Source organism: Sorghum bicolor, chromosome 4 (assembly GCF_000003195.3).
Source record: "Sorghum bicolor cultivar BTx623 chromosome 4, Sorghum_bicolor_NCBIv3, whole genome shotgun sequence".
NCBI lineage: Eukaryota > Viridiplantae > Streptophyta > Magnoliopsida > Poales > Poaceae > Sorghum > Sorghum bicolor.
This window is the reverse complement of record NC_012873.2, coordinates 15,538,498-15,561,601: the sequence shown is the minus strand read 5'-3', so window position 1 is coordinate 15,561,601 and position 23,104 is coordinate 15,538,498. Positions and strand designations below refer to the sequence as shown.

Here is a 23,104-nt window from a genome sequence, read left to right as displayed (position 1 = left end):
GTTCGAGGGTGGGCCACTGCAGACTAGTTCACACGGATGTGATGTTGATCGCAGAAGTCCAAGAACTTTTTGCCGGTGAACTGAGTGCCATTGTCGGTGATGATGACATTGGGAATCCCAAACCGGTGGATGATGCCGGTGAAGAAAAGGACGGCTTGTTCGGAGCAGATGTTTGTGATGGGTCGAGCCTCGATCCATTTGGAGAATTTGTCGACGGCCACCAACAAGTGGGTGTACCCCCCTTTTGCCTTTTGTAGAGGCCCTACTAAGTCGAGCCCCCACACCGCAAATGGCCATGTGATGGGGATCATCTGGAGAGCGTGGGCGGGCAGGTGCGTCTGCTTGGCGTAGAATTGGCACCCGTGGCATGAGCGCACGAGCTCGATGGCATCAGCTATGGCCGTTGGCCAGTAGAAGCCTTGTAACACCCTAGGTGTTAAGCATGCACTTAGCCTTACCAAAGCAATGCATGAGCATTCTCATCAAGCATAGCATCATGAGTGTTGACGGTCCTTAAGTATCAAATTTAATTATCAAATAAACAAAGAAAAGGATCCAAATGAAATCAACATCTAGACTTAGGGTTTTATCTGACAGAATTCTACGAGTTTTGGTGTTTGTCTATTTCTGCAGGGGGTTATCACGAAATATGGAAGAAAGGCCTACACGTCGGGATTACATAGAGATATTAACGTGCCGCGCAATTTTCTATCATCTAGAAGACTCCAGAAGCCACGGGAACGAACGGGAGGCCGAACGGGCCCGAGGGCAGGGCGCCCGCCCTCTCCCCTTGGGCGCCCGCCCAGGTGTTTCCACCAATCACAGAATGGAGTACACCATTGCAAAGATCTCGTCGAGCTGATCGAAATGCATATATTATTTGCTATATTTGGAGTTCAGAATCAAGAGATATTAATAAAAGGACTCCATATAAAAGAGCTGCGGGATTAATTGGGCCCAAATCAGATTTTGGTCCATTAAGGCCTATGTGCATTTTAATGAGATATGGTGGAAAGTTTAGTACCACATCGCCTGCTGAACCAAAAACGCATAGAGGAGGAGGACTATATAAGGAGACCCCCCTGGCCCCTGGAGAAGACAAGAAATTATCATAGAGATTGACACTATAAGAAAAACCCTTATACATGACGGTTTACTTTTATCATAGACAAGCGAAAACGCGTCATAGTTAACTTACCATGACGATTGGTAAAAACGTCATGTAAACCGCGTCATACATTTACTAGACTGATATAGACCGTCACAGATTGGTATTTGTGTTTGTCATAGAATCCTAGAAGCCCATTCAGCCCAGACTAGGCCCGATAGTTTGTGACAAAATAGCTCGTCATATCCATCCACCAGGTATGATGTTTCTCGTCACAAATTGAGTTTGCCATTTAATCGTCACATGCACATTAAATTGTCCATCATTGACCACTTATTATATAAAAGAAAATCACATAACACCCAATAATTTGGTTATTTTTCCAGTAAGTACATTAACACAAGATGTTCTGATCAACATAAAACTTGAAACGCAAAAATAGGTCCTTGTCGACCTTCACATATATTACAATAGCATTCTACAAAGCAAGTGCATAGTCTTGATTCTTTTTGCTATATAGTGGCACTCCTTAAAAAAATCCATTGCATCATGGTCCTGGTCTTTGTATTTGTCTCCTGAAAATGACATATGTGCAAGATTACTCATATGTAGGCAAAGTAATAAACCATAGGCAAGTAACAAGGTGTCAAGTGCTGCATGAAAGTGAGTGAACACCAACCAGCTTCTTCTCGTCAAGCAATTCCCCGTTGGAGCGAGCAAGATTCCTTTGGACTTGTACAATATGGACAGATAAATAAAGCTAATTAGAGTTCACCTCAGGCAGATAATCAAGTCTCAAATAATTACTGCTAACTTACCTTGTCAAAGTGTTGCAGCTGTTTTCTAAAAAACAAAAACCAGGGACTGAAAACAATTCGGTGCTCCTGCTTTCTGGAAACAATTACTACATATCAAGTTCTGCTATCAAGTGCTGCTAACTGAAAACAATTACTCCTATCAACCTGCTGCTATCTGAAAACAACTACTACATATCATGTTCTGCTATGAAGTGCTGCTAACTGAAAACAATTACTGCTATCTAAAAACAATTACTACCTATCAACAAATTTGGTGACTGAATACACATTATATGCTTATCTTAGTTCCCACAACAGCTGTGCAGATATTCTTTCAATTCACAAAGTGAATTGGCAGTTCACTGCACTTGGTTTAGTCTTCCAAACCTATAATAGGTGCAAAAACAGGTAGGCAAGTAAAAAGTTGGAAGGATTTGCATATATAAGTCAAGCAACTTAATTCAGTCATTTTATCAAACCTATAAAGGGTAGCAAGCACATGTGCTGACCAAGGCTCTGAATCATATCTGAAAGAACTTACCTATATACTTGAAATTAAAAACATACCACCTAAAATAGCTGAGGTCCCCATCTTTCACAATCCCAGACTGCAACCAACCTACACTGAAACATTGGAGAGCATGACCTCATTTCGTAATACAAAATACAGCAAAATGTATCACTCGGCTTCTAAGTTCTGAGTTGTGAACTGCCAAATGCAGAAACCCACATTAGAACTACCAAAATCAGAGCAAATCGGAGGATCCATATCACCATCGCATCTAAGGAAAAAAATCTAATATGGGCAATCGATCGAACCCTAGCTAGATCTCCTGCTAGCCCGAGGAGCACCCAATCCGACCAAATCTATGTGAGAGGGACGAAACGTGACCAGATCTATGTGAGGGGGACAAAATGTAGCCTAGCCAGCGAACACCGAAGGGGATAGCGGGGCCTTACTGGTAGGTGCGGACGATGGGAGTGAGGAGTGGCAGAGATCTAGTTCTCGGTGATGTCCTTCCAGGAGCCGTAGGACCACCATCACCGCTGACAGGGGGAGAGAGGGTGAGAGGCGGCGGCGCACCTAGCCATCAGAGGGAGTGTGAGGGGCAGCGCGTCTGCCTATTTGGGGAGAGAGAGAGGGTGAGAGGGGCGGTTGATGGGTAGGGAGTGAGGGAGGCATGCAGGATAGGGTTTGGCCCATGGTGGGCTTATAGTGGACTTTGGGCTGCATCGTGATGATTTCTAAAAACGTCATCTCTAATCCGTCATGTAAAGCCATATTTCTTGTAGTGTGAGGGGTGCCCTCGAAGGAAAACCTCTTCTCTAAATAATATTTCTTTTTAGGCTTAGCAACCAATGTAAAGTAGAAATAGATCTTCTAGTTTCTACTAGATTGAGAGAGATAGAATGGAGGTGTGGATCGGAGGAAGCCCGGCCTGTCGGTGTCTACTCCGAGTTGTACCTACGGGATCAAGTCTCCTAACCCGAGGCTTGCTTCTAAGATTCTTCAGTAATTTGACTTCTAATTACTAGTAAGTTCTTGTTTTATTGTTCTTTGGTTTATGAGTTTACTTTAGTCCTCTTCTGGTTGAGTATTAGAGTAATCACTTGCTAGCGTAAACGTGGTGTTTAGGCTAGGGTACTCATAGATATCCCCTGACTAGCTGGACCGTGGTAGTAGCGAGGAACATGACATTTCCGAGTTACCTTTGGAGACCATATCTCGTTAGCAGGACGGGTAGGTTTATAGGTGCGGGTCGAACATCCTTTGTGTTGTCTAGATTCCGTGAGCCTCCCCAATAGAACAGTAGATCATCCTTACCAAGGTTAGAACGAGACTACGGTTGCAGTCTTCTCTATACATCACTCACATCGAGAAACATTCTTTGTAGCCTAAAGGGATAGTAGCAATAGATTTGGTTAGTCAGATGCACCCTTTCTCCTAGTGGTAAAAATATAAATACGATAACTCTGGAAAACCTCCCGGGTGAAATGCTCACCGATATCCGTGCGCTTGCGGATCATTTTCTAATTGCGTTACCAAATATCAACAAGCATTTCTGGCGCCGTTGCCGGGGAGAAAGACGGTTTGCTGAGATAACTTTGAGTATTGCTATTATCTTGTATTATACTTTTATTCTTTTATCTTTTTATTTTTATATTTATGGATAACTCAAATTCTATACCTATTATTAAATTCTTTGCACCTTCGGAGACCAGCCATAGACCATGGGAGTCAACACGTCCTGCCCCTAATTGTGATCTGTGTCCGGAGTTGATTGCAATAGGTCAAAACCAACCCTTTTCTATAGCTGAGGTCCTATCTTTTAATCAAAAAGATAATGCACTTTTAGCTACACCTAGGGAATCTTTTAATTTTTCTATAAATTCTGGTTTAGACCTAGCCCAACAAGACCATGTTTTTCCTAGATATTTTCACATTGGTCTTAATCATATAACTTTTGGTAGAGTCCTTCTTTCTTTATCTATTAGTAAAGGAAGGTATGTCTTCATTCGTGGACATCCTTCTTGTACTAGTCTTCATAGAAAAATTTTAGAGATAGAGAAGGAATCATCTCCCAGACGAGGAAAGGAAGTTTTAATAGCCGATTTCCAACCATTCCAATCCCATGTTTCGGCTATCCAACCCATCCTTGAGTCTAATAATTTCTACTATGCTCTTTCTCTTGAACCTCCCGATAATCCTATGAATCTCTTTAGACATCCCATGCATAAGAGTCACCAAGACCACAAGGAGGATCGAGAAGAGCAACTTCAATGGCTAGAAGGCATTAAAAATCCATGTGCTATCACCATTGAATGGATAGATAAAACAAACTTGAGAGATAATCCTAGAGGAATTTTAAGCATTCATGAAGAATCATCCTTGGAGTTTGAGAATAAGAGAAACAACAGTGAGCATAGAAGTTATTTCATAAATACCTCACCCAGTCCTTGCTCATATAAAACATCTCTCCAATCAATTTGTCTCTCCATCCTTACCACATTTGAGATCTCCAACCCTCTCTTGTTTTCTATTTATAACAACTTTAAAAGAGCGGTTGTCGATGCATATGTCTATAATAAATATTGCAGATCTCGTTGAGTTGATTGATGGTTTCCCAAGGACAAGCTTAGTGTCCTAAAACAAGCACTTCCAATTATTTGCTTAATTATTTGCTTAGTGTCCTAAACCATTGCTTAATTCGCACTGATCAGATCGTATGAACTTCTAATTATTTGCAACATTGCCTTGTGTATTGAGCATATAAAGATAATTGTAGAAATATTTCTTCGGGTATTCTTGCCACTAACCTTTCTAGGATTGGAGCAAGAAGATCGGATGAATGACAAGCACAAGGTATGTCCAACCAATCATCATGCAACATTGAATTAAATGCATCCAAACTTGAATTTTGTAAAATTCAAGCTTGGGGGAGTACTTTACATAAAAAACATCTTTTGCCATATTGCTACGTTGGTTGTCCTTACCTTTGAGACATGCTCAATTTGTTAAATACTAATTACACTACTTCATCTCCACTGAAGTAGATCTCTATAAAAGCCATCATGCTACCTATGTTTATCCTAGTAAGTGTTAGTTTAGAAGTACTGTACATACTTCTATTGGCTTTTAAATTAAGCGTGGTGCTTAGGTTAAACAGCCTTCCTTAATCTGATTAGACATGGAGTCTAGTTTGGTTATTGAACTAAAAACTGCTTGAGTAGACATTGGTATATTTTGTTGGACTAACCCCTGGAGGAAAACTTTCAATATCAACCTGGGAAGTCCTGAGATAAACTCACATTGGAGATGAAGAAAGCGACACATGAAGTTTAACAATTTGCACAAGAGAGACGTAGCTCATAAGAGATGATCCACAAAGAGTGCCACAAACACGATGCACAACCGCTAAGAAAGGAAAGCTTCCACAAGGTGATACTGTACCATCACTCTTCAAGTAAGGTAACATCTTAAGGTACTTGATTATCGCTTTTATAAGCTTCTCTTTGGTTCTAGCATTCACATAAATAAAGAGACAAACATGTATGATTTATAACTCTAAATTAACCAACCTAACTGATTCAACATGATTAGTCCTTTAATCTTTGTTCTTAGTACTACCTTCGTGATCCCACACTCCTAATCATATAAGCTAATATATTGCACATTCAATCTTTGGAAGATACAAAAAAAAACATAAATATAGATAGATTATCTTTCCATTAGGTTGAGCCATCTGATCTGACAAATGCTACACTCATGATCCATCAACTTTGTCTTGCTCACTATGCTTAAGGTTAGAGAAGAACAAATACACTTTTGGTTCTGTTGGTGTTTTTCACCAACAGGGCCCATGCACTTGATCTCTGCCTTGTCTCTATGAATAGGTACACTTCAAACAAAACATGGAGGAGTTTTACAACTCCCAAATTCCACCAAGTGAAGAACCGGGCTCTACGAGCACAAACACACTGAGCAGGATATTGCCAACACCGCACTTCGAACTGCTGGGCAATCAAAGAATATAGGTGACACCGTATCAAGAAGTGCAGACGTCAAGGTCCACACCTAATCAAATGATGCACCTAAAGGATGAAGATGGTGAGAAGTCTTGTCCAGAAGACTTAAAACATTGGATCCTTGTCGGAGGAGGTCAAGATCGTCGACTCAAGTCACCTTTCTTGATCAAGAAGGACGACCTTGGTGTTCCAAGCATCGAGTGCACAATCAATGGATACTCTTTTCAGAAGACACTCTACGACACCGGATCTGACGACAACATAATGGCCGCAGTCACTTATCAGCTCCTGCATCAAACCATGCCCCTACAACCAAGATACATTCATCTTCAGACAATTTTCAGGTCATTGACATGGGAGAAGACAAGTATGATCCATCCACCATCCTTGGAAGACCGTTCCTCAGCACTATCAAAGTCATTATCTATATTGGAACCAGAGAAGTCCACATGCACTTCCCCTCTGAGAAGGTACGCCTCTACTTTAATGATTCTAACTATATAGTTGAAGATTCTAAGCAGGTCAAGACAAGAAGAAGATAACGCAACCGCAACCAGAGGAGGCAAATCATCAAGGATGGATGGATAGACTACGAAGGAGAAGTGATAAGGTCTGAAGACATACAGCTTGAACAGAACTGTCCTGAGGAGACCATAGCACCGAGTCAGGTGTGGAGAGAGAAGATAGTTACACACGAAGAGGAGGCGCCACCGGAATCACCGACTACGTCATCCAGCAAATCCCAGGACGACTGAGAAAATGGAGAGTCCCGTTCGGAGGACTTAAAAACACCGAACGCCTTGCCAAGAGGTAAACTTGGTAGTTATCCTTTTCCATTCAATAGTTTGCTTAGTTAATCAGGTTCATGCTATCTTGAAAAGAAAATAAAAATGTTAAAAAAATAGTAATCCCCATGTGAGTATGCTCATGGCATAAAACCCATAAGTACATTCATTGTGGTGGCATAAAAATAAAATAAATAAGTTTTCATCTTACAATAAAAATATAAAAATAATAAGTGCATAATCCTGCTAAATAAGTAACATTTATTAAGGAAGCTCAACATGATAAAGGCTAGATATTTATGCTAACACTTAACTAGTTCCACAAAGCTTTGTTGTCTATTTGAGCTCTACAGAATTCAAGGATCAAAGAAGACTAGCAGACGGAGGACATCCTAATCGATGTCAGGGTGCTGCCGACATTCAAATACACCTCCATCACCTGCTAGCTACATCAGAAGAAATTACGTCAAAATCCAGCTTGGGGGAGAGCACCCCCATTTATCTAGCTAAGTGTTTCTACTCGCGTTTATACTTCACTCAAATAATAAAAGATGCATAATCATGAAAACCCAAATAAAGATTTTGTGCTTTTATATATCTTTGCTTAGTTTGCTAAATAAATAAATAAATAAAGTTTGCTATGAACCCTCATGATAAGCTCTCACATGGAAATGATGAATAGTTGCTATGCCATGACTAGTTCTTAAAATTGAAATCTCTCTCAAGTTTAGGCATGACTGTTATGAAGTAAGATTTGCTCTAAACTAAACTTGTGGGAGGAGTACCTGATCAAAAGTCTAAGTTGTTAACGGATATGATTTGGGAAGGTTGAGCTGCTGTTTATCTGTTCCTAGAGACGCTAGAATTCTGGAGAATTTTATCTTTGAAAATCTTTAAAATAACACATGATGAGTTCCTGTATGATGAGAGTTTAACATCCTACCACAGCCATATATACATGCTTGCTAGACTTTGAGCCACATATTTACTTTTTACTGCTTATGAGCATTGAGTGTGGTCAAGCTGTGTAGACCCTTAGGAGCTTGTCATGTGGATAAAATCAAGATTCACTTGCACGTTCACTCATACATGCTACTTCTACTCCGGAAGTACCATTCACATATATCCACTCATTTCTATCTCCAGATTCACCCAAAATTATTCTACTCCTAATCTGGGAGAGAATAGCCAAAAACATTATCCTATCCCTGTTATTCCCTGTGAAATGAATGCTCGAGTTATCTTGGTTACTACCACTTGCTATATTATTTAAGGAGATGAGTGCTCTAAAAAAAAGAGAGGAAAAAATACGAGGAAATAAAAAGGGGCAAGTGCCCGGAACCTCGAAAGAAAAAGAAAAAGTGAGACGAGAGGTAAAAATGGACAAGTGTCCGACAGTAGAATTAGGGGTACAAGATACCCACCTGAGAGGAAAGAAAAAGAAAATATAGAGCATCTCATTCTCCCCAAAAAGGTTCAAAGTGCAAGAAAGGTATGTATCCCCTTAAAAGAGCAAAAATAGAATTAGACTTTCACCATCATTATCACCATCATCACCATACACCATTCATTCGCCACACATGCACATCTTGATTTGACTTATTGACTTGTTTCTCTGGATCCATGGTTTGACTATGCAATAAATGTCTTGTAAGTATGTATTAGCTATCTCCCACCTATGAGCTCTAGATATCAAAACCTTATTAGAAGTAGGGTGAGAGAGAAGGCAATATCACTATGCCTCATACCACAAATACTACATACTTTGAGAGAAGGCATATATCATTACTACCTTGGTAAGGATCCAGAAATACCTCAAAAGAGAGATCTGAAAGAGTCATATAAGGAATCTCTGAGTTTTATTTGAAAATCTGCAAAAACTCTAGAGCTATAGCTGATCAAGAATAAGAGACATGGCGCTTGACTTGACCGTTCTATCTTTTAACTCCTCAAGACACAAGTGATGGTTACAAGCCCCATGGTGAAAGGTAAAATGAGTAAGTTTTAAGTCTTAACAGTTTATTCTAACTCAGAGATGAGATCTTGCTTGAATGCATGTGTACTTTTAAGAAATGAAACCACTGCAGAAACTCTTGAGTTCATCCTTGCTCAGGGACGAGCAAGAGGTAAGCTTGGGGGAGTTTGTTGATGGTCCTTAAGTATCAAATTTAATTATCAAATAAACAAAGAAAAGGATCCAAATGAAATCAACATCTAGACTTAGGGTTTTATCTGACAGAATTCCACGAGTTTTGGTGTTTGTCTATTTTTGCAGGGGGTTATCAGGAAATATGGAAGAAAGGCCCACACGTCGGGATTACATGGAGATATTAACGTGCCGCGCAATTTTCTATCATCTAGAAGACTCCAGAAGCCACAGGAACGAACGGGAGGCCGAACGGGCCCGGGGGCAGGGCGCCCGCCCTCTCCCCTTGGGCGCCCGCCCAGGTGTTTCCACCAATCACAGAATGGAGTACACCATTGCAAAGATCTCGTCGAGCTGATCGAAATGCATATATTATTTGCTATATTTGGAGTGCGGAATCAAGAGATATTAATAAAAGGACTCCATATAAAAGAGCTGCGGGATTAATTGGGCCCAAATCAGATTTTGGTCCATTAAGGCCTATGTGTATATTAATGGGATATGGTGGAAAGTTTAGTACCACATCGCCTGCTGAACCAAAAACGCATAGAGGAGGAGGACTATATAAGAAGACCCCCCTGGCCCCTGGAGAAGACAAGAAATTATCATAGAGATTGAGGGGTGCCCTCGAAGGAAAACCTCTTCTCTAAATAATATTTCTTTTTAGGCTTAGCAACCAATGTAAAGTAGAAATAGATCTTCTAGTTTCTACTAGATTGAGAGAGATAGAATGGAGGTGTGGATCGGAGGAAAGCCCGGCCTGTCGGTGTCTACTCCAAGTTGTACCTACGGGATCAAGTCTCCTAACCCGAGGCTTGCTTCTAAGATTCTTCAGTAATTCGACTTCTAATTACTAGTAAGTTCTTGTTTTATTGTTCTTTGGTTTATGAGTTTACTTTAATCCTCTTTCGGTTGAGTATTAGAGTAATCACTTGCTAGCGTAAATGTGGTGTTTAGGCTAGGGTACTCATAGATATCCCCTGACTAGCTGGACCGTGGTAGTAGCGAGGAACGTGACATTTCCGAGTTACCTTTGCAGACCATATCTCGTTAGCAGGACGGGTAGGTTTATAGGTGCGGGTCGAACATCCTTTGTGTTGTCTAGATTCCGTGAGCCTCCCCAATAGAACAGTAGATCATCCTTACCAAGGTTAGAACGAGACTACGGTTGCAGTCTTCTCTATACATCACTCACATCGAGAAACATTCTTTGTAGCCTAAAGGGATAGTAGCAATAGATTTGGTTAGTCAGATGCACCCTTTCTCCTAGTGGTAAAAATATAAATACGATAACTCTGGAAAACCTCCCGGGTGAAATGCTCACCGATATCCGTGCACTTGCGGATCATTTTCTAATTGCGTTACCAAATATCAACAATGAGCATGTCATTCATCCCAAAACATGATTTTATGTGCTTTATTTCATGTGCTTTAAATATGCTAAAAATATGATGCTTGCTTCTAAAATTTTGAAATATTCAAATTAGGTTGATTTATGTGTAAGAAGGCTTAAAAATATTTTTGTGCAATTTTTGGAGCCATAGAATTTGAGAAATGGAATTTATACAAAAATCCCCAAAATGAATTTATTTGAAAACCTAGAACTAGTTTTAATAGGTAATTCAAATTCTGTTTGGAGTTTGGTCTTGCTTATTAAAACAAAGTTGTAGGGTTTTTGTTTTGGGACAACTTTGCTTTAGGGGGAAAAAGGTGAAAATGATTTTAAATTGGTCCAAATGAATTTAGAAAAAAATTTGAGAAAAGAAATTCAAAAAAAAATGGAAAAGGGGCAGGCGCTGCTGGGCCAACCCCGCCTCCCTTTCGGCCCAGACCGCGGCCCGGCCTGCCTCCCCCTCCCCCTCTCTCCCGCGCGCGGACGCCCGCCTCGTCCCAGCCAGCGTCGGCCACGTGGCGGCCGTACGCCGGCGAGGAGCGCGCCGCGGCCGACCGGCTTCACCTGGTCGGGACGCCGGCCCGGGCTCCCAGGCCCCTCCATTCGCTCTGTCGCCCGCGCCTCCCTCCCTCCTCCCTCCGCTCGCGAGCGCAACCGCAGCCGTAGGAGCTCCGCCGCAGCGCCATCACCGGAGCAGCTCCGCTGCTCACCGCCGGCCACTCCAGTGCCCCAATCTCGACGCCGAAACCACCAGAGCACTCGCCGTCGTCGCGGTAAGCTCCTGCGAACGTTCTACCGAGGTGAGAGCCCGTCGAGCGCCGTGAATCGCTCGTCGGAGTTGCTCCGACCTCGCCGGAGAGCTCCGCCGCGTCGAATCTCGTTCGTTTCTGCCTCGTTTCGCTTGCTTTTTGGCACGTTAGATCCGTAGTCCGACGAGGAAGCTCGGAGGAGCCCTTGCGCGTGTTCTACCGCACCGGAGCAGCCTGGCCACGGCGAGCAGCGCCGCCGTGCCGCCATGCATGCTCGTCGGAGGTGCTCCGGCCATCCTCCGGTCAATCCGAGGGTACCGCTGGGTGCGCCTCGCTGCGGGGAGCACGATGGTGCTCACCCCTTGGCCGGGAACCTCACCGCCGGCGAGATCTGCTCGTCGGAGGTGCTCTTCCTCTCGGTCTCACTGACCAGTGGGGTCGGAGGCCCACTGTCAGTCGTAGGGGGACCGTGTTGGGTGTAGATCTGGGTGTCTTTAGCATTTTTGATCCCGATTTCGATTTGATTTTCAGAAAATGATTTCCAGAAATCGAGTTAAACATTGAAAAATCCATATCATGAGTTCTACAGCTCCAAATTTGATGAGATAAATTTTGGTGTACTCCATATTTTCAGATCTACAGTTGGTTTTAATCGCATGTCATGTTTGAACACTTTTTCTGGACAGAAATAATTAATCCATGCTTTTGCTAAACTTAGAAAATGCATAGTAATTAAAATATGGCTCAGAAAAATGTGAAACTTGATTTGTTGGCTCTGCATGTATGTTAACTCACTGGGAAAATATTGCTACACATTATTTGGTGTATAAATGAATTTATAGTGATTTAAAGGCTTGCATGGCAGTGGTTTATGATTTTTAATAAAAATTTGGATCATGCAATTAGTTTGGAAATTTTTGTGGATGTTTCTTATGATATTAGACAAATTATAAAAATATGAAATCTGCTGTTTGACACATATACCACAGTAGAGTAATTGTACTTGCCTTTATGTAATAATCTTGTGATTTTTGTAGCTCAAAATAAGTATCCAAAAATTATGAAAAATTTATAGTAGACTTTATGCTCGACTGGAAGTCTCCTGTCATTTTTGTGGGATTTATATATGAACAGAACTGCATGCAAATTTTGATGGGCCTAGAAATGAATAAAGAAAATTATGAATTGTTATATATGGGTTAAATAGAATAAAAAGGGGGTTTGGTGTATCTTTGAAGCATCATGTGGGTTGCTGGTTACACTTGAAAACAATTGGTAGAAGAGAATGCAATAGATGTTTAATTCAAATGTCTATCCTTGGATGATGTTGACTACCTTGTAATGAGCATGACCAAGTGAATCACCTATGCATCATGTCATGATCATTTGGTACCTTCTCATACAAGCATCCACTCTGGCATCTCGCACTCCACTCATGAGCACACATGCATCATACAGGCTCGCAGGAGAACGAGGTGGGACCTGAGGGGCCAGAGGAGATTCAGGAGCAGGAACCTCCGGAAGCACCGAAACCCGGAGAGGAGCTACAGGAGTGTCCGGATCACCGACCCAGCACGTTTGAGAAAGGCAAGCCCCGGAGCATTCTAAGTCTCCCTATTCTTGCTAACTTACATGATATAATATGTTTGTTTTACTATACTGCATTTAAGTGATAGGAATTGCTTGATACCGTTGATGCATATGTATCCCTTGATATCACCACTCGTTTATCTACCTTGTCCTATGTAGATAGGTACGGAGTCTATGCTTAGCTTGCTTAGTCCGGTAGAAGTCGGGAGATTTCCTGTCACCTGCGAGATATAGGTGGATACCTGCTTGATTAAGCAGTGATTGCTTTGGGGAAAAGAATAACCAAGTGTAGAATGGAATTGGAGACCGGGCAGGGTCTTATGGTGGGTTGACCATAGTGCCCCTGCCTGTGTCGATTAAGAACCGATCGTTGACGGCCCTCTTATCATGTTGAACGCATGCCCCACACTTAGCTGGAAGGATAAGTCGTTCCGACCGCGAAGCCTGAGCAGTATCCGGGCCGGGAATCGGCCCGATGTACGCGCTGTATTGGTGATGGTTGAGGAGAACGACGAGGGCGCGGCGCGCAACCTTGGTATACCTTGGATACCTCGGTCACCGGAACGGTCCTCGGGTACGGGCGGTGCCTGTCGAACCCGCGAATTGGTCCTGGATAGTGCAATACGGTGATCTGTAGCTCACTTGATCAGTGAGTGTGGTTTGTGTGGGGAATAAACTCGCCAGCTGGTTAGAAATCGATTCGAATCGCCATCGCTCCTGGATAGTGAGCACTTGACATGAGTCCTATCCTCGTAGTAAGGACTATGGAACACTTGGGTTATAATGATAAATGGTTTCATGAATGCTATGATGAGGTACCATCATATCACTATACTTGCTTGAAATAGTGCAGATGCAAACCTAGATAATAGGTAATGATACTTTCAACTTGAGCAAATTAAAAGAAGAAAGAGTTATGTAGGGTATGTTATTAGCATCTTGCAGTTATGCAAAAAGGTTGTCAGCTACCCCACTATATAGCCTTCATGATCCATGAAGAGTCTTTATTTTAAGTTTATGACGGGTAAGTCTAGCTGAGTACATTCTCGTACTCAGGGTTCTACTCCCATGTTGTTTTGTAGATGGTCAAATGTACTATGGTTATTGCATCCTTTGTCTGTACCCAGCCATGGGTGATGACTAGACCAAGGGCGATGGTCACTCCGTCTTCTCTTCTGCTTGTGTGGGAATGACCGAACTATGGCACTGTATCAGACTAAGTGTGTGTGTTATATTTTCGAACTATGAAGCTTCCGCTACCTATGAACTTGGTTTGTAATAATTCTAAGAACTCCGATGTATTTTATGAATGTTGTAATCTGGATGTATTTGTGGATGGCGACCGCTAAACTTATTACGATCTTGGCTGTTTGTACGCTATGTGGTTTGAAATCTTTCGAGATTTCACGGACTACCGGGATTATATGGGCTTAAGCTCGATGGTTTGACTATGCAAATGGTCACTGTTAGGCTTAATCTCTTATAATTTGGTCGGTTCTGTTACAGCTGGCATCGGAGCAAGGTTTAGCGAGTTACTGTTCATAAGTACGTTCTAAACTAAATCTAAACCGGTTTAATAAAAGATTTTATTAATTAATAATGATCAAGGTGTTAAACTATGTTTTGGAAAACTATCTAGTGTGCCATGGTCATATCCTTTATGCCCAGTTAAGGACTCTAAGGTGGCTAGTTAAGTACTGACTTGGGGTTTAATGCATCATATTTCTATGTCGTCGCTCATACGGCGTGTAATAGTATGAGTGCCATTCATTTGAGTGGTAATGTATGGATCCATTTTTCCTCTACGCCACGGTAAGTGGGAGCTATGAGAGCATGATCGGATACACTGCCGGTCTAGGGGAGTGTTGTTAGGTGCTGTGTCATGCACACATGTTTTGTTGTGTTTTGGGAACAGTACCGCATGTTGGGAATTCCGTCCTGAGAGGCGATGCCGTCATTAGGGGGATGATGTGGGTAGTAACACGTCATATGCATGGACGGGTGTCTGTGTATGTGGGGTGTATAGTTTTAAATTCTTGTTCTGCATGATCATACTGTGGGTGGACTGAAATGAGTTTTCTGCAGGTACACTAACCACGTTCTCGCCTAGAACGTTAGTTACGTTATGAGAGAACGCTGTGTGCCACCGCATATACCGCTTAGTGTTAACCTTCGTTTCTAAGTTTGTGAGATTGTAAGTTCGTGCATGCATCATGATCATTTCATATCATTGCTCACTTTCCCCCTTGATTTAATCTGTCCCAATTCTAACTAAAATAATTAAAGATAATCCTCGCTCTTACCCAAGGTATTCCATTTGCAGCAGATGGCACGCACTAGGCTCACCGCTCACAAGTCCACTGGTGGGCGGGCCCCTCGCCATCCGTTGGCAGCTAGAAGCTCACGACATAAGAGCAAGTTCCTGGAGGAGTTTGGGATGCCCACTTTGCTTTGGAGGGTGCTCCGTTCGATGGGGTATCCTGAAGGAAGGGAGCCTCGCTACTATTGGGATAAGGAGCCGCTTGGTGACGAGACCCTGGTGGGGATCGAGGCAGTTGTTCCTACCAGTGGAGGTGACCCCTCCTGGGGCGGCTAGGTGTACGAGTCCCGAGGTGCCACGCCTTTCCACGGTGCCAGCAGGGCAGCTTTCGCAGTTCTGAGGGACCTCATGGAGAGGTTTCCACAGGAGCTGGCCCACGCCTTCGCTGGAGTGTTTCCCCGGGGTGACCCCTACACTTCGGTGTGGGATCAGTCTGAGGTGAACGCTCTAGAGAGGAGTGCGGATGAGGACCAGCACAGTGACAGCGCAGCTATGAGTGCTATGTACGCTTTGATGAAGACCTATGGAGGCCTAGAGCGTTGTTTGGGTCGCTTGTCCGGGTCTCTTCTCACAGTCTAGGATGAGAAGCGCCAGCTGCAGCGTGAGTTCGACTCTGAGGTTGAGAGGCTGTAGGCAGAGTTGGCCCGTGTGACCAGAGAGAGAGACCAGGCAGTCCAGAAGAATAGTGAACTGAGCCAGGACCTGCTTGCAGTGCGAGAGCAGAGGGACAGGGTGACTACTGCTCACAGAAACTGCGAGCGCATGCTAGTCCATGTGCTTGGTCAGAGGAATGAAGCCTGGCACGAGGAGAACACTTTGAGGGCCCGACATCTGGAGCTAGAGCAGCAGCTAGCTAATGCTGAGGAGTACAATGAGAACTTGCATGTGGAGATCCACCAGCTGCATAACCAGCTCCACCCTCACCACCTGCCTGGAGCAGCTGAGCTAGACTCTGAGGACGAGATGGATGAGGATCCCGAGATAGGAGTAGCTGCTAGTGGAGATGAGGACGAGGAGGGCTCCGGCATGGACAGTGACCATAGCGAGTAGATGCTAGGGCTCTAGAGCTAGTCCTTCTTCTTTTGCTGTTGTATGTTGCATGGCATGTCTTGTACTTTTGGATCTGAGCTATGTAAAACTTATGAGATGACGCTGAAAGTCCAGTGTATGTATGCTGGCAAATTTGGATGTACGCGAACCTTGTTGCTTGAATGTTAAGTAATCTGTTAGTGATGTTGTGCATAGATGATGAATTGTTGTGCCTCTGTTTATTGTGCGAATTTATTCCCTCAGTAAATTCAGTACGGCATGATTCTACACATTTCTACCGTTGATGGCAACTCCTAACGATTGCTTATCATTGACGTATGCAGATGGTGCAAACACGTGGCGGGGGTAACAGCAACCCGGGTCTTGGAGCAGGTACGTCCGGAGGTGGGGCTCAACAGAATGAGGACAGAGCACCAACACCACCACCACCGCCTCCTCCGTACACTGCGGACGTGTTTTTCGCACAGTTTCTGGGGAGCCAACGCAACATGGAGCAAATGCAGCGCAACATGGAATAAGCTCTGCGCAACATAGCTGACAATACCCGTCGTGGGGATAACCAGGGCGGCCGTGAAGTCAATCAGTACAGCTCTTTCAAGGACTTCATGGATACCAAGCCACCAGTCTTCAAGGAGGCTTTGGAACCGCTTGAAGCTGATGAGTGGATTAACACTATGGAGCAGAAGTTTCGTCTTCTTCGGATGACAGAAGAACTCAAGGCTGAGTATGCAACACATCAATTGCAAGGACCTGCTGGAATTTGGTGGTCCCATCACCGTACCACCTACCCAGAAGGTACCCCAATCACCTGGAACCGCTTCACCACCGCTTTCCGAGGGAGTTACATTCCTCCGGGTGTGGTTGAAATGAAGGTTGGGGAGTTCATGAGGCTGTCCCAGGGGACGAAATCTGTGAAGGAGTATCTACACGCTTTCAACAATCTCGCTCGCTACGCCCCCGAGTTTGTAACACGGAGGCCAAGAAGATTGCTAGTTTCCAGAGAGGCTTGAGCCCAAAGATGCTGAAAACCATGGGTACAGGGACCGGAGCTACCTTCAATGCTTACATCAGTGACTGTCTAACCCAGGAGAACAATAACAACAACTACAGTGCATCCAAGTCATGTAAGAGGGCTTTTGAAGCCGGATCATCCCAACCTAGGGCACCAGTGGCGGGGCGACAGCAGTATCGTCCTCCTGCCCTAGGTGCTAGGTTCAGACCACCGTAGAGGAGGAACACCGGGCATCCAACGCAGCAGAAGCCGTACAAGGTGGCGATAGCTCCTGCCAAGCCAAAGGCAATTCAAGCTACAGCACCTGCCGCCAATAATGCGACCAAGGGACCGTGCTACAACTGCCACAAGATGGGGCACTTTGCTAAGGAATGTCCCTACCCCAAGAGGCAGCAGCCAACCTATCCAGCTCGTGTGCACCATACCTCGATCAAGGAGATCCCAGAAGGAGAACCGGTAACAGCTGGTATGTTTCCTATCAACCAACATCTTGCAGTTGTTTTGTTTGATTCTGGATCATCGCATTCATTCATGAGCCAAGCATTTGCACAAATGCATGACCAGCCAGTTACTGAGTTGGGCTATGGCTATCGCATCAGCTCAGCCGGAGCTGATGTGTTGACTAATAAAACAGTAACAGGAGTTACTTTGGATTTCAGTGGCCGGAGGTTTCGCGTAAACCTTGTGGTCATGCCAGGGCTAGTCTTGGATGTCATCATTGGAATGAACAAGATGACTGACTTGGGTGCGGTTATAGATGCCGGGAATAGAACTCTTTCCCTCAGAGACCCGCAAGGGAAGGGTGTGCTTCAGGTCAAGCTACCCCGACAGTTAGACTTCGCCAGTCTTTCGTGTGTAGTACAGGTGGTTCCACTAGAACACATACCTGTGGTATGTGAGTTCCCTGATGTTTTTCCCGAGTAATTGCCAGGACTTCCCCCAGATAGGGAGGTAGAGTTTGCAATCGAGTTGATACCAGGTACAACACCAATATCTAGAAGGCCGTACCGGATGCCACCAAATGAACTCGCTGAGTTGAAGAATCAACTAAAGGAGTTACTAGATAAAGGGTTCATCCGGCCAAGTTCGTCAGAATGGGGTTGTCCAGCGTTGTTCGTGAAAAAGAAGGATCAGTCTTTGCGCATGTGCGTGGACTATCGTCCACTCAATGCAGTGACAATCAAGAATAAGTATCCCTTGCCGAGGATCGATATCTTATTTGATCAGTTGTCCAAGGCAAAAGTGTTTTCCAAGATAGATTTGAGATCTGGGTATCACCAAATCAAGATTCGTCCACAAGATGTCCCGAAGACTGCTTTTTCCACCAGATATGGGTTGTATGAGTGTCTTGTCATGTCCTTTCGGTTGACAAATGCTCCTGCATACTTTATGTATTTGATGAATTCAGTCTTTATGCCAGAATTGGATAAGTTTGTTGTGGTGTTTATCGATGATATCCTGGTTTATTCAGAAAATGAGCAAGACCACGCCGAGCATCTGAGAATCGTGTTAACACGATTACGAGAGCATCAGTTATATGCCAAGTTCAGCAAGTGCGAGTTCTGGTTGAAGAAAGTTCCTTTCCTGGGGCACATTCTGTCTGAAGAGGGGATTGTTGTGGATCCGTCAAAAGTGCAGGAAGTCATGGACTGGAAGGCACCAACTTCTGTCTCGGAAGTTAGAAGTTTTCTTGGTCTAGCCGGGTATTATCGTCGTTTCATACCTGACTTCTCCAAGATTGCTAAGCCAATGACAAGTTTGCTACAAAAGGATCATAAGTTTGTCTGGACGAAGGGTGTGAGCTAGCCTTCCGCACCTTGCGAAAGTTGCTAACCACTGCTCCCGTTCTGGCGCAACCCAATATCGAGAAGCCTTTTGATGTGTTTTGCGACGCGTCGAAAAGTGGCTTGGGGTGTGTGTTGATGCAAGATGGCAGGGTGATAGCTTATGCTTCCCGACAGTTGAGAAAGCACGAAGTCAACTACCCAACTCATGACCTCGAGTTAGCAGCAGTAGTGCACGCTTTGAAGATTTGGAGACACTATCTGCTGGGGAATAAGTGTCACATTTATACCGATCATAAGAGTTTGAAGTACATCTTCACTCAGTCCGAGCTGAATATGAGGCAACGACGGTGGTTAGAGTTAATCAAGGACTATGATCTGGAAGTTCACTATCATCCAGGCAAAGCTAATGTAGTAGCAGACGCTTTGAGTCGTAAACCGCACTATCACGTGGTTCAACCATTGTTTGAAGATGGTTTTAACCTCATGCATCCTGAATTCCTATGTCACATACAACTCAGTTGTTCACTCGAGAGTCAAGTCATTGAAGGTCAGAAAATAGACAAGGGTATCTTCCACATCAAAGTGAAGATCAAAGATGACCCAAAAACTCAGTTTCGAGTTGATGAAAAAGGGGTACTGTGGTTTCAACATCGGTTAGTAGTCCCGAAGGATCGGGAATTGAAGAATCGTATCATGGATGAGGCCCATCTCTCTAAGCTTTCTATTCATCCTGGCAGTAGTAAAATGTATCAAGACCTAAGACCCCACTTTTGGTGGACCAAGATGAAGAAAGAAATAGCCGCATATGTGGCCCGTTGTGACACGTGTTGCAGAGTCAAGGCTATACATATGAAACCTGCAGGGCTGTTGCAACCGTTATCAGTTCCAGAGTGGAAATGGGAAGAGGTCAGTATGGACTTTATCACAGGATTACCAACGACAAGGAAGGGAAACGACTCGATTTGGGTAATCATAGATCGATTGACCAAATCGGCCCATTTCGTTCCTGTGAAGACTCGTTACCGACCTCCTGAGTATGCTGATATTTATATCGCAGAGATTGTCAAGTTACATGGCATTCCCAAAACCATCATATCAGATAGAGGACCACAGTTCACCGCTCACTTCTGGGAGCGAATGCATAAGGGTTTGGGGACCAGCCTGATAAGGAGCACGGCATACCATCCCCAGACCTCAGGTCAAACTGAGAGGCTAAATCAAGTATTAGAAGATATGCTGAGAGCCTGTGTGCTATCATCCAAAGGATCATGGGAGTCATGGTTACCTCTGGCTGAATTCTCATACAATAATAGTTACCAAGAGAGTATCAAGATGGCTCCGTTCGAAGCCCTGTATGGTCGAAGGTGTAGAACTCCGTTAAACTGGGTTGAACCTGGTGAAAGAAGATACTATGGTATCGACTTTATGAATGAAGCTGAGAAGAGGGTGCAAATCATACAGCAGCATATGCAAGCGGCACAATCACGACAAAAGAGTTATGCTGATAAGAGAAGAAGGCCACTTGAATTCAATGTAGGTGACTATGTGTACCTCAAGGTTACGCCAATGAAGAAAGTTAAACGTTTCCGAGTTCGAAGCAAGCTTGCACCCAGATATGTGGGGCCGTATCAAGTACTAGAGAGGAAAGGCCTAGTGGCCTACAAGATTCAGTTACCTGACGAGTTGAGCTCGATCTTTCCGGTCTTCCATGTGTCGCAGCTACGAAAATGTTTGAAAGTACCTGAGCAGAGGATTGAACCTCGAGGGATCAAAATAAAAGCAGACTTAGATATAAAGAGCAGCCAGTGGGAATTGTGGACACCAAAGAACGAGTAACCCGAAACAGAATTGTCAGAACATACAAGGTGGTGTGGAGTCATCATGACGATAGGGACGCCACCTGGGAAACCGAGGATTACCTAAAAACAGTTTATCCAAAATTTCATAAGAAATGGTTAGTAACCCAAAATCTCGGGACGAGATTTCCCTAAGGGGGGAAGGGCTGTAATACCCTAGGTGTTAAGCATGCACTTAGCCTTACCAAAGCAATGCATGAGCATTCTCATCAAGCATAGCATCATGAGCATGTCATTCATCCCAAAACATGATTTTATGTGCTTTATTTCATGTGCTTTAAATATGCTAAAAATATGATGCTTGCTTCTAAAATTTTGAAATATTCAAATTAGGTTGATTTATGTGTAAGAAGGCTTAAAAATATTTTTGTGCAATTTTTGGAGCCATAGAATTTGAGAAATGGAATTTATACAAAAATCCCCAAAATGAATTTATTTGAAAACCTAGAACTAGTTTTAATATGTAATTCAAATTCTGTTTGGAATTTGGTCTTGCTTATTAAAACAAAGTTGTAGGGTTTTTGTATTGGGACAACTTTGCTTTAGGGGGAAAAAGGTGAAAATGATTTGAAGTTGGTCCAAATGAATTTAGAAAAGAATTTGAGAAAAGAAATTCAAAAAAAAATGGAAAAGGGGCAGGCAGTGCTGGGCCAACCCCGCCTCCCTTTCGGCCCAGACCGCGGCCCGGCCTGCCTCCCCCTCCCCCTCTCTCCCGCGCGCGGACGCCCGCCTCGTCCCAGCCAACGTCGGCGACGTGGCGGCCGTACGCCGGCGAGGAGCGCGCCGCGGCCGACCGGCTTCACCTGGTCGGGACGCCGGCCCGGGCTCCCAGGCCACTCCATTCGCTCTGTCGCCCGCGCCTCCCTCCCTCCTCCCTCTGCTCGCGAGCGCAACCGCAGCCGTAGGAGCTCCGCCGCAGCGCCATCGCCGGAGCAGCTCCGCTGCTCACCGCCGGCCACTCCAGTGCCCCAATCTCGACGCCGAAACCACCAGAGCACTCGCCGTCATCGCGGTAAGCTCCTGCGAACGTTCTACCGAGGTGAGAGCCCGTCGAACGCCGTGAATCGCTCGTCGGAGTTGCTCCGACCTCGCCGGAGAGCTCCGCCGCGTCGAATCTCGTTCGTTTCCGCCTCGTTTCACTTGCTTTTTGGCGCGTTAGATCCGTAGTCCGACGAGGAAGCTCGGAGGAGCCCTTGCGCGTGTTCTACCGCACCGGAGCAGCCAGCCCTTGCAATAGATGTTTAATTCATTTGTCTATCCTTGGATGATGTTGACTACCTTGTAATGAGCATGACCAAGTGAATCACCTATGCATCATGTCATGATCATTTGGTACCTTCTCATACAAGCATCCACTCAGGCATCTCGCACTCCACTCATGAGCACACATGCATCATACAGGCTCGCAGGAGAACGAGGTGGGACCCGAGGGGCCAGAGGAGATTCAGGAGCAGGAACCTCCGGAAGCACCGGAACCCGGAGAGGAGCTACAGGAGTGTCCGGATCACCGGCCCAGCACGTTTGAGAAAGGCAAGCCCCGGAGCATTCTAAGTCTCCCTATTCTCGCTAACTTACACGATATAATATGATTGTTTTACTATACCGCATTTAAGTGATAGGAATTGCTTGATACCGTTGATGCATATGTATCCCTTGATATCACCACTCGTTTATCTACCTTGTCCTATGTAGATAGGTATGGAGTCTATGCTTAGCTTGCTTAGTCCGGTAGAAGTCGGGTGATTTCCTGTCACCTGCGAGATATAGGTGGATACCTGCTTGATTAAGCAGTGATTGCTTTGGGGAAAAGAATAACCAAGTGTATAATGGAATTGGAGACCGGGCAGGGTCTTATGGTGGGTTGACCATAGTGCCCCTGCCTGTGTCGATTAAGGACCGATCGTTGACGGCCCTCTTATCATGTTGAACGCATGCCCCACACTTAGCTGAAAGGATAAGTCGTTCCGACCGCGAAGCCTGAGCA

The 23,104-nt window shown here is 44.4% G+C and overlaps 1 long non-coding RNA gene across 1 annotated transcript; it reads right to left on the bottom strand.

Annotated features, from left to right (window-relative positions):
* On the bottom strand, positions 1,486-1,941 carry LOC110434307. The gene is made up of 2 exons (XR_002451727.1): positions 1,788-1,941; positions 1,486-1,683 (listed from the first exon to the last, which is right to left on the bottom strand). It is a non-coding gene; the product is annotated as an uncharacterized LOC110434307 (long non-coding RNA).